The sequence below is a fragment of the Schistocerca piceifrons genome, chromosome 5 (genome assembly GCF_021461385.2).
Source record: "Schistocerca piceifrons isolate TAMUIC-IGC-003096 chromosome 5, iqSchPice1.1, whole genome shotgun sequence".
Classification (NCBI taxonomy): Eukaryota; Metazoa; Arthropoda; class Insecta; order Orthoptera; family Acrididae; genus Schistocerca; species Schistocerca piceifrons.
The window spans coordinates 351,741,663-351,754,374 of record NC_060142.1 but is presented as its reverse complement, the minus strand read 5'-3'; the positions used below and the strand labels follow the sequence as shown (position 1 = coordinate 351,754,374).

The 12,712-nt window shown below is 43.5% G+C and overlaps 1 pseudogene; it reads right to left on the bottom strand.

Annotated features, from left to right (window-relative positions):
• Positions 1-10,200: 10,200 nt before the first annotated feature.
• Positions 10,201-10,318, bottom strand: LOC124799926 (annotated as a pseudogene).
• Positions 10,319-12,712: the final 2,394 nt, after the last annotated feature.

Genomic DNA, 12,712 nt, shown 5'->3' with positions numbered 1-12,712 from the left:
CGTGAGGTCTCCACAGTACATCGATGTTGTCGCCAGTGGTCGGCGGAAGGTGCACGTGCCCGTCGACCTGGGACCGGACCGCAGCGACGCACGGATGCACGCCAAGACCGTAGGATCCTACGCAGTGCCGTAGGGGACCTCACCGCCACTTCCCAGCAAATTAGGGACACTGTTGCTCCTGGGGTATCGGCGAGGACCATTCGCAACCGTCTCCGTAAAGCTGGGCTACGGTCCCGCACACCGTTAGGCCGTCTTCCGCTCACGCCCCAACATCGTGCAGCCCGCCTCCAGTGGTGTCGCGACAGGCGTGAATGGAGGGACGAATGGAGACGTGTCGTCTTCAGCGATGAGAGTCACTTCTGCCTTGGTGCCAATGATGGTCGTATGCGTGTTTGGCGCCGTGCAGGTGAGCGCCACAATCAGGACTGCATACGACCGAGGCACACAGGGCCAACACCCGGCATCATGGTGTGGGGAGCGATCTCCTACACTGGCCGTACACCACTGGTGATCGTCGAGGGGACGCTGAATAGTGCACGGTACATCCAAACCGTCATCGAACCCATCGTTCTACCATTCCTAGACCGGCAAGGGAACTTGCTGTTCCAACAGGACAATGCACGTCCGCATGTATCCCGTGCCACCCAACGTGCTCTAGAAGGTGTAAGTCAACTACCCTGGCCAGCAAGATCTCCGGATCTGTGAGCATGTTTGGGACTGGATGAAGCGTCGTCTCACGCGCTCTGCACGTCCAGCACGAACGCTGGTCCAACTGAGGCGCCAGGTGGAAATGGCACGGCAAGCCGTTCCACAGGACTACATCCAGCATCTCTACGATCGTCTCCATGGGAGAATAGCAGCCTGCATTGCTGCGAAAGGTGGATATACACTGTACTAGTGCCGACATTGTGCATGCTCTGTTGCCTGTGTCTATATGCCTGTGGTTCTGTCAGTGTGATCATGTGATGTATCTGACCCCAGGAATGTGTCAATAAAGTTTCCCCTTGCTGGGACAATGAATTCACGGTGTTCTTATTTCAATTTCCAGGAGTGTATTAATGGAGAGGTTGCAGACCGTGATCAGCCAACTAGAGCTGATTTATTGCAGTTCCTTCCCTGGCGTGGTCGGGTTTCACATATTTATATTTGTCAGCGAAACTGGCGACAATGGAGCGTGGCGGAGTGGGGCGGGATCTGCTCTGCACACACTACTTTCGAGAGCCCCTGTGTAAAACAGCTGCCCCACAGTTGTAAATGAGCCATAAGAATATACGCTGATCAGCCAGACCATTATGACCAACTTACTGTCAATATAAACTCGGCCAGCCGGCCGTAGTGACCGAGCGGTTCTAGGCGCTACAGTCTGGAACCGCGCGACCGCTACGGTAGCAGGTTCGAATCCTGCCTCGGGCATGGATGTGTGTGATTTCCTTAGGTTAGTTAGGTTTAAGTAGTTCTAAGTTCTAGGGGACTCATGACCTCAGAAGTTAAGTCCCATAGTGCTCAGAGCCATTTGAACCATAAACCCGGCCAGGTGACAATGCGTCACCTGGCGAGGAATCACTACTAGTCAGACACGTGCAACGTGCATATAGTACCAGTGAGCGTGCTATCCGTGTGTAGAAAATAGGGATCGCGCGCGATCTATCTGACTTTGACCGATGGCAGATACTGATGGCCCGGTGGCTCGCCAAGAGCATTTCGGAAACTACATGACTTTTCAGGTGTTCAAGGAGTGCTGTGGTGTCTTTAACACGTGGCGAAGCCAATTCAAACCACGTCGAAATGTCGTGAGGTTCAGTGGACACTCGTCATTACAGATGTCCGACATCGTAGAATGGACAGAGTCGGCAGCTGTGGCGGTACTAAGGTCAGACTTTAATGTCTCTTTACTTTACTTAAATTTTCTTTACTTTACTCGGCCGAGTACAAGGGTGTCTGAACAGGCAGTGCATTGAAGACTCCTAACGATAGCCCTCCACAGTCGACGACCATGCACGTGCCAATGTTAACACAACATCGACAGTTATGACTGAAATGGGCACGTGGCCATCGGCACAGGACGTGGGCGCAGTGACAGACCTTTGCATGGTCTGATGATTCCCGATACCTTCTTCATCATGCCGAAGGGAGGGCGCGAATTCGTCGTCTTTCAAAGAACAGCTCCTTGACACGTGTACTGCGAGACGGAGACAAACTGGTAACGGCTCCATTATGCTCTGCGGAACGTTCACGTGGATATCCATGGGTCCAAGGGAGTTCGCACAACCCACGTTGTCGGCCAAGGAGTATCGTACATGGGTAGCAGACCACGTACACCCGTTGATGACGGTCATGTTTCCCGACGGCAGTAGTATTTTTGAACAAGATAATGTGCCATGTCACAAGGCCAGGAATGTGACGTAGTGGTTCGAGGAACACAGTGGAGAGTTCAAATTGACTTGTTGGTCCTCCAAGTCGCCAGGTCTGAACCCAATCGAACACATCAGGGATGGAAGTATGTAGCGACAGAGATGCCGTATTCACGGCACCCACGATTTTCGACATTACAGTTTCGGCACTTCTCCATGAACAGGATTATATCGCAAAGACTAATTCTCTTATCTGAGTTAACTAAGTGTTATTGCGAAGAGAACTTCAGGTGTTGAAGTTCATTCTGAGCTTTAGGTGTGTATATGAAGAAATACAAAACGATACAACATTATGAATTCGAAATAGTTTGAAAAATATCGATTTTCGTAGCACGCTGCATTCAATAAGAGGAAGACACCGTAAATGCCCATCCTGGCCCAAAGCCAATGCACATTACTGTCGCGAATACAGGAAACGTAAGCACTGTCTGATAACTCAGGTGGCGTGAGAGCAACCCGGCGTCAAATATGGACGTGGGTTTGCTCGCTGGGGAGAGGAGGGTGCAGTGATGGTCAAGCCAGACCCATCGAACGTACTTGGGTTTTCAAAAGCGTCGGCAGTCCGAAAGAGGGCTTACAACGGGGCCGACGACTACATTAAAGTAAAATTAAAGTTTCATTATGCTATATCTGAGTAATATTTTACTGAAAATAGCTGCATGAAGTCAGACAGTGCTCTTTTTCTGAATCCGTTGAGTTCTGAAAGCTTGCCGTTACGGTACTAAATGCATTAACTCAGGCCGTAGCCTTCGGAAGTGAAGTTATTCACCCATATGCGTAGTTCTGTTTTGTGTGCTTACACTTTCTGTCAGCAAATCATTTTCTTCTTTCGGGTTTAACCTTTGTGAGACATATCTGGACTCTTATCTCAGGATGTTGTTACTCTCTTTCCCAGCGCTCGTCTACGCAAAGTAATGTGTGCCACAGTTTGGAGACCAACGGATAAGTGTTACTGAAAGAAGAGAAACAAGGCCATGCCGCTTACGTAAGCACGTCATTAACACACATGATTAATGAGTGGAGCATTTCTTGATTGTTAGCGTTCCAGGAATCGTCGGCATTCGCTGATACAGTTAAATGTTTCACCTATGTAATTTGTTACTTCTGCGAGTCACTATAAAAAAAAAAGATACCCAGTTGCCTTAGGGATTAGTCATAATTTAAACACTGTAGGTCAGAATTCACACACTGGACCGTACTCAGTACAAAATGATCCACGACCAACTTGATTCAGAAGTGATTGCGTCGTCTTGATCACAAACCCCCGTGACAGGACTCAGATGCTAACTGCCACGAGCCTTTCAAGCAGAATTACGTCTGAGAGTGTAATGTGAGACAAATTTTTTTATAGTAACACTCCTTAAGTAAATAAATTCTATCCGTCCTTTTCACCTTTTTTGTAGGTACTCGAAAATGTCTGTCACATGACATAAAAGAGCGATACGTATTGGAAAATAGTCATGTACGACGTTGAACATGCCTTGATCTGTCAGTGCAATCCACAATCTCAGACCTGTATGGTTTGTTTTGTGGAGCACACGCATCTGAGATGCATGTAATTCCCTCACTTCTTGTGAAGTACTTTCAAGATACTCTACGAGAAATGATCAAACTTCGTTCGGCCCTTTGGTTCCAACATCTTCACAGTACACAGAAAATGTTACTTTTTCCGATCTGTGACCGTGTACACAAAACACATTAAGAATGAGCTGTCTAAGGTAAAACGCCTCCTGGGCAGGATCTGTGGGGAGGTGGAGATCCTCCATGTAATCAGTACTGATAGCAGCAATGTCATTCCTTGTCTGCATTAACTCTTCCACTGCTTTCACTTTAACAAACAACTTTTCAGATCTTCGCTTGGGAATATGAAGCTCAGCTAGTGTTACACGCTTAGCATTTGCACTAAGATTTCTACTTTTTGTCCTAATGTTCAATCCCTCACACTTACTACAGATATCAACCTGAGGTCGTCACAATGATAGAGAGAACCCTTCAAGAATACTTTGCAATAATAGTGATATTTAATTTTGCTACCAGGATGCATTTTCTTCAAAAGTTCAGACATGACATTAAGTTTCTCTTCAAGACATTTCTGGTCATTTCCTGAATAATAGGCTTCTTGATAGGGAAAAGATGCTATATGGTCCATGGCTACGCTTGTTATTTCCCCACTGATACACATTTTCGTCGGTTACCCGCAGGATATTTTCCTGCAGCTAGTAGGTAACCAGCCTACGGGACTCGATTTTCTGTGATGTCATGCATACTGATAAATGCTGATTTACGCACCACATATTGTCCTGAAGGTGAGATCGAAGTTCTGCGTTTAATTCCATGACTTTTTCGTTTACTTCCACCAGTAACGCATGGGCACCTTCTCTGTACTGGAACGACTTCCATCAAGCTCTGCTAATACGTGTCCTGCTCAGTCTTGGTATCAGAACTATTAAATTCGTTGAACACTTCCCATTGCTGCTCCTCAGAAATTATGTTTGTGCACTACTGTTTTGCTTATCTGTTGAAATATAAGAAGGTAAATGTTAATACCCATACCTGTACGCTGAGGAAGTCTTCCATCGAAGTCAATTTTACAAGTTATGTTGCAAATACTTGCATGCATGTTTCTCCAGACTGTCTTTCTGCAACGGTTTTTTCTTTCCAATTTTCACGATGTAAAAATTTAACTCAAGCGCTCATTATTTTATCACACTTCTACTCCACTTGCTTTTGCCATTTCTTTCCTTTCTTCAACGTCAACTCCCAGAACACCATTCTCTTCCTCCATGATGAACTACAATAACAGCTGACTTTCGGCGGGAAGATAATTGTGAATAGCGCTAGTAGTTCATATGGTGGCTGTCAGAATTTTTAATTGACGAAAAACTCATGTCCTGGACATGTGTGATTTCTGAAGTGAACAAAATTATAAAGAATTCAGCAGTACTATTAAAACGAACCGGACATGTTATGCTTTCTCTCTGAAACATGAAGCTATGTCTCTTATTATTATCTACGCATTAAACGCATTTGGCTGAAAATGAACATAACTTGTGTGGTTTTTCAAATAGCAGATTCAGTTACGTGCTAGTTGTATTCAAAGTTTCATCGCTGCTTAATTCTGAGAATCAACAAGCATGCGTGACCTAAATTCACGGCAACTTTCTGAAGATTTCAAGGGGCGATCCGTGATTTTTAATACATTATATGTAACGCAAAAAGCTTACCGAATTGTTATCCTGCGTCTGTTCATATAAATCGAAATAAGACGTATACTGAGTCGTGTGCAGAAAAGTAGCAGCAATATTGCGGGACATTATGGTTGCCTCATCTGTTTTTGAGGTGCTACTTTGATGTAAAACCTGTCTCATCATCGTTTAAGCCATGCAATTCACAAAACAAGGTACACTTTCTGTTTTCTGAAAGTGTATTATCCAACGTATGATGTAGCAGTGGATTAAAAAGATTGTGTTTACATTACTCAGTAGTTGCTTCAACTTCTTGACGTCTGTTAGCTTTTTTGCCTAACGTTTAGCGAACACGAACAAATTCATAGCAGTACAGAAGTTGACATTTTTTTAATTCGCTCGGCGTATCATTTCTGCTCAGTATTCCTGCTAATTCTAAAGAAATATTGAGCCCATTTATCAAATGTAAATCAGAGAGCATTATATTTTACATGAAAATTGCATTAAGTGTTTCCTTTTTTCTTTCAGGTAAGTACGGGACGAGGTTCAATTATGCAACGATGATGCGCTGAGTTCAGTGAAAAGCTGCTAGTGAAGAAGACAGTTAATACTTTGCACATAACGTAAGTACGTAAGACTTCGACGAACACACCGCTTTCGCAAATATAATAGCTGCAATCTAATAACTATAAATTTAGCAGTGGACTTCTGGTACCATTAAAAGTATTCTTTAGTTTTTAAATTGTAGAGATTTCAATGTCTTCCAATGAGTGATTTGGCTTAGGATGCAGGCCTGCCAATCCAGGTTTAGGTGTTCCATCGTTTCCTTAAATTGATTAACGCAAACTCAAAAAGAGTTTCTTTGAAAGGGATATGGCCAATTTCCTATCTTTGTCCTACTCTTGCTTGTGCTACGTTTCTAATCTTGCTTTCTTCACTCTCTCACTTTTGCTCATACGTAGGGAAGGGAAGACATGGTGGCTGTGATCGTTGATACATGATAGTGGAAGCTGTTGTCTTTGGTTTCAGCATTCATTATCTGTAATGTTATACCGATTCAAATTGGTCATGTCAAATCGGATCTAATACAAATTAATGATATGTTTGTCAATGCTTGTTATTGACAAACTGCTGGGATTACGTCTCAGTAAGCCTTGTAAGATTCTCTGTTTGTGAGTGAGAGCTGCATTTGAGAAATGCAAATCCATTGTCTTAGTTGTCTTTCGGAAGAGACAAAACGTTTCACTTTTACTTCCGTACAACAAATTGAGTGGTTTTTACTGGCGGAACATTTAATTCCTGTTAATGCATCACATTTCAATACATGTTGTTGATTTCAGACACAAGGCATCGTTGGGAATAGTGTTATAATTGTGAAACTCGACATATTCCTACAAGTACATTGATCAATAAAACATAGGGTCTTGTGCTCCACCGTAGCCCATTGCAACTGATAGACTTCTTCCATTCTCAGAGAAACGTAGGTTCTTCTGGTGATTCCAGTAATACAATTCCTGTCTGATGATTGCCAGTTATACACTGCCATCAAACAGATATTCAGCCCAGCTGCTCAGATTCCGTAAACATGAGAGCAGCAGCTACGACTATGTACTGGGTGTATACAATTAACTTTCGCTACTCGGGAGGGCCCCATGAAAAATAAGTGATCGGAGGAGAACGAAACTTTGTGGAAACATCTTAAAGACAGGTGGGAGGGAAATTAAGAATAAACAATTGAAAGAAACACATTTTAATTTTCGCATCAGAGTTTAATGTTTACTAATTGCGTACCATGTTTACGTTCCAGGTAACAAAGGTTGGTCAATATGACGACCATATACATCTACGACAGCCAGGAACCACCCTAAAGATACCATTCCATAACTGTTCGCGGCGCTTTTCGAACGGTGGACTACGGAATGTTCAGCTGTCATGACACAGGTCGTGCACTGCTTTAAGTTCGCACATTGCGTCCAACATACTTAGCCATGGCACCAGTAACTTCAACAATTTGTGGCTCATTGGGCATCAGCGTCTCCCAGGAGCAATTCCGAAATCGCCAGTTAATTCGAACTTCCGAATCATATTCTTCAATCCTGGTGCGGAAAGAGGACCTCTCTGTATTCCTTTAATGGCCCGATACGAAAAGCAGCAGTACTACTGACGCCTTCTTTTATATACATGAAGCAGCCCTGCTAACCTTATCCAGACCCGTGTTGACTGTCCGCATCTGCAATGTTCACTGGTGCTTGTGTTTCAGCCCTACGTCGCCGTACTAGTATCGGCTCCCAACGGCAAGTCGACACTTTACTAAAGATGTAGATCCTGCAGAGCACAGTCTGAACAACATTCCAACCTGTATTTCGAACTGAGCCTCATTCAGAACATTAAAATAAAATATGGCAGTAATTTTTAAGTTGCTTAAGAGATGCGCTCTCTGGCCGCTAGATAGGGATAACATCTGTGACAACGATAAAAGATAGCGAGGCCAGAGATGATTATTAATGAGTAATCCAGTGCGCACTAATTAATTAATAGCTGTCTGTCTGTGTTGAGGTCTGAAAGAGACGAGACGCGTATAAAGACTTGTGTATAAAATGTACGCACGCCAAGTATTTTTAACCTTGTGAAAGTATTATAATGGTTGTAAGCGAAAATATATTCGGGATAGTTTTAAAAAGTTGTTGAATATTTATTTATTAGTCCATAAAAGTACATCGTAATAAACGTTTGTACGATGATGAGGACCTGCAAGGACACCAGTAATAATGCAGGGATCACTAACGTGTCACCGCAGCGTTGAATAGGCAGAAGAAATCATTTGAAGAAGAAGCATGAGAACATTTTTAATTTTTGCATCTATGTATTCATAACGAAATCTTACTTTTCAATTTTTGCTTCATTAGCTACGGTGACTATTACGCTAGGTCAAATCCCTCCTTTATCCGATATGTATTCCAGAATAATTTAAAAAAATCATTTGAATCTTTAAATAATATTTCCCTTGCAGTTTCCAAATCTCTTTTCCATAATTTTACAACTACAACATTATGTCCTTCGGTGATTTGAGACAGAAACATTGTCAAAGAAGTTATAAAGTTCAGAATAACACCACGGTTTTTGCAGTATTTAAAATCTAATTAAAATAATAGCAATTATCTTCGGAGATCTGGATTCCGTGCGAGGCATTCTTGACGTATTTCGGCTTAGATTTTTAGTAGATTATCTTTTTCGTGCTATTTGACGACTATCTCTCAATATTTTTGTTTTAGATTATTTAATTTATAACAGTTGCTTCAGAATCTGCAGATATGCCATGCTACTATCATCACAGTGTCTACTCCCGGTGTGAAATGTGCCGTGACAGATATTTAATTGGTTAGAAGAGTCCGTATCTCCGTGACCCGCGCGTACAGTGAGGTACGACGATGAGAAAGGGCTGCACAAGGCAGTTCGCTATCGAGTTGAGATGGAGTTTGCTAATAATTTGTGACCCGCCTCATTGTCAGAAAACCGAATGCAGAACGAAACATGAGGGTGTGATACGCAACAAAATTTAGATCCCTTCTAACTTGAAGTATCTACGTTTACATGAATACTTTCTAAACTTCTTTGCAGTCTGTATAACCGGTCCTAGTCACTCGTACAGCAAAATAATCGTGGGATGAACGTTTGTTTGTTTCCGTAGGTACCCTGATCTCTGTGATTGTACTGTTTGTGGTGCCGCTCTATATTTTCGATAAAGCCAGTCAACTTGGAAAGGTTGTTCTTTAACTAGTTCCATATAGTCGGAAGAACATCATTATTGTCCAACCATTTCGTGTAAGATCACTATCTCCATCAAAATGTCTTACTGACTGAGCCAATTGGTGATAAATATCTGGGTTCTTTCGCTGGACCTTCAGTGGAGACAATCAGCAATTTTTTTTACATCAGTCTTTCGACTTATTTAAAGCTATCCTCTATCTTCACCTGTATGGGGTGAATCTTTTCATCTGCTTGTCCATCGTTCTTCAGAAGCTATTTTAGTCTTTGTATGCCCCTATTGACCCCTTCCCCTCATTCTCTCTTCCTCCACACACATAATGCTCCTTCCAGGGCCAAGTTAACTATTCGTGGATGTCGTACCAACCTGTCATTTCAAATGGAAACGATCTTCCACAGTTTTTTTATTTCGTACTTTATCTCTACACTTAGTTTTTGTTACTTATCGACAGCACCACCCAACACATTCAGTGTGTTTTCCTCCCAACTTCAGGTGTTCCACGTGTCGCTTCCATTCTATGCTTTGCTTTAGTCGCTCACTTTTAGGAATATCTGATACCAGTACAGTGTCTATTACTGTATAAAGTTATCTCCGATTGTGCCAACTGACTTCTGGTGTCTTCCTCAAATATTAAACTCTCCGTCTGAACGTACCTCGGAAGGCCCAAGGGGCTATCGTCGTGTCGCCTTCAGCCGTTAGGCGTCACCGGATGCGGATATGGAGGAGCGTTTCGTCAGCACATTGCTCTCCAGGTCTTTAACAGTATTCGTGGCCAGAGGTGTTACTCTTCAATCAAGCAGCTTGTCAATTGGCATCTGAAGGCAGAGTGCACGCCGCTTGCGAACAGCACTCGGAAGACCCATACGGTCACCCATCCAGGTGCTAGCCAAGCCCGACAACTCTTAACTTCGGGGATCTGACGGGACCGGTGTTACCATTGTGGCAAGGCTGTCGACTCCTCAGATATTACTCGATGGTAAAACGCTCAAGTACGTTGTGTGGTTTACATCTATCTCGCCCGTTTGCTTAGATTTTGCGCTTACATCCTAATTCACATCACTTCGAAGAATAGCGATTACTTATTTAATAGATACGACTGAGACAAGTGGTATAGCACAAATGTTTGTCTAAAAAATTCACCCTTTTATCTGTACGTTATCTCATTTTTGAAGGTGTCATTTATCATACTTCAACAGTATTTTGTATAAGTCGTTAAGAAATCGCTACAGTTTCTCTCCGAGTGTACGTTCCTTTTATAGAGGATGTATCATAATTACGATACGTTAACTGTCACGAATTAAGGTACTCGAGTAAACACGGGTCAGTACTCGAACCGTTTTAGAGGAAATTGCGAAACTGTGGTTACGCTCTGCCACTGACTTCAGCATGAAAAATTGTCCTAGTTAGTACAAACGTACTTGAAATGTAAACTTTTCTATTAAATCCCCATCTAATCGGTCTCCAACTTCACCCTTGGCCTATGGCTGGAAAATACATGATGAGGAAACAGCTCATTTTTCTGTGATCTATAGTATAACGCTCTAATATTGTCCAAGATCGATAGGTCGAGCGGAGCCTGTACCTTAGCCTCCAAGGTCACTTGACCTCAATTATCCAGATTTTTCTGTGTGGGGTCATCACAGAATTGAAACTTATAGCACTCTTGTTGATCGGGCAGAAGAACTGAGGTAGCGATTTATACAGTCTTGTCCAGATTTGCGAGATGGTCCGAGGGGATTTGAAAAAACTGAAAACTCGCGGCTCAGAGGAGTGAATAATGGTTTCTGAATGTGAGGGGACACGTGGAACACCTCTTTTGTCAGTTATGAGAGTACAGCGAATTCTAACAGGTAACGTTCTTCGGTATTGTATTTTTTTTTTTAGTTACGCCAGGGGTAAAATTCGAACGCAGTTTGATGGAGATTTAATCGAGAAGGTCAGTGGTGGTTCTTAAACAAGCATTCACAGTTATCTAGCATACGGGTCTTGATTGTTTCTGCTATAGGACATTCTGACCTGTGGCAGTTTTCGATGTTAATTATTGTACACCGTGTATAAGTGCGTCGTCAGCGGATATGTGGGTGTCCTAATCTGACAGGAGCTCATATGAACTCTTATTACTACCCTTGGTAATCATTAATGCAGACTAATTGTGCTGTTTGTAGATGTAACACCGTTCGTATGAGCTATATAAAGTTTATTCGTGATAAGTTAAGCAGTCTTATCTCTGAATAATATAGTTATCTGTGTCAAAAGGTCACTGCTAGTTGAGTAGAAAATTATAACTGACCTTTAGAATATAACACGAAAAGTACCATACGAGATAATTCGTGGCGGCACGTAAGTCTACTGCAGACAAAAACTACGTATGTACAAGGTACGCCGGAACTTGGATTCGAGGACAGGAAAATACTGTCAGTACAGGAGCAGGCGCGTCCAGCGGCTCACGTGTGAGTTGGGTGACTTAGCCAGGCAGCGGCAGGCGTGGCGCTCGATACAGCCTACTGCCCGTGTGTGTGTGTGTGTGTGTGTGTGTGTGTGTGTGTTATCGCAGCTGCTGGCGGCGGCCCGCCTCCCCCACCCTCGCCCTGCTTCGCCGCCGCCGGACTGACTTCCTGGCGATAGCGAGGGTGGGTTCCGCGGCCGCGATAGCGCCAGCGCCTTGTCTTGATGGAAAAGAAGTGTTGTCCGCCGCTATCGGCCGCCAGATACCGCCGCCGCCGCCGCCGCATGCGACGACCGACGCCCGCCTGCCGGCGTGGCGCAGCGCGGCACCGACACCACCACCACCACCACCAGTACGCGCACGTCGCCATCCGTCAACGCACGCGGTCCGCGCAAAGCCTCGTGCGTCGCGATCGCCTCTTACTGTCGCCGTTCTTTTCATCAGCCATAGCTCACCATCTCCTACCTCTCCTACTTCTCTTGTTTTAGGGTTCCGTACCTCGATCGGTAAAAACATAACCTAATAGGCACACTTAGCTGTCCGTCTGTCTGTTTGTTGCCCGACTGTCAAAAACATTTTCTCTCGGGAACGGTAGTTGTATCAAGTTGAAAATTTATGTCACATATTAAGGTCTACGGTCTCTTGGCCTTGTAAATTATTGAAGCTTCTAAGTCAATGAAATCAAAAGATACGGCCATTTATGTTGCGTATTTTGGAATTCTATAACTCACGCATCAAAACCTTCCCGTTGACTTAGCATCATGAAATTTAACAGCAATACAGCTAAAGGAAAAAAAATCCGAAAACTGTTAATTTGTAATTATATCACACAAAAAAATATTTCTTGTCGATTGTCATCCGACTGCCTGGTCCATCTATTAAGGCCTGAGGATTGGATAGACCA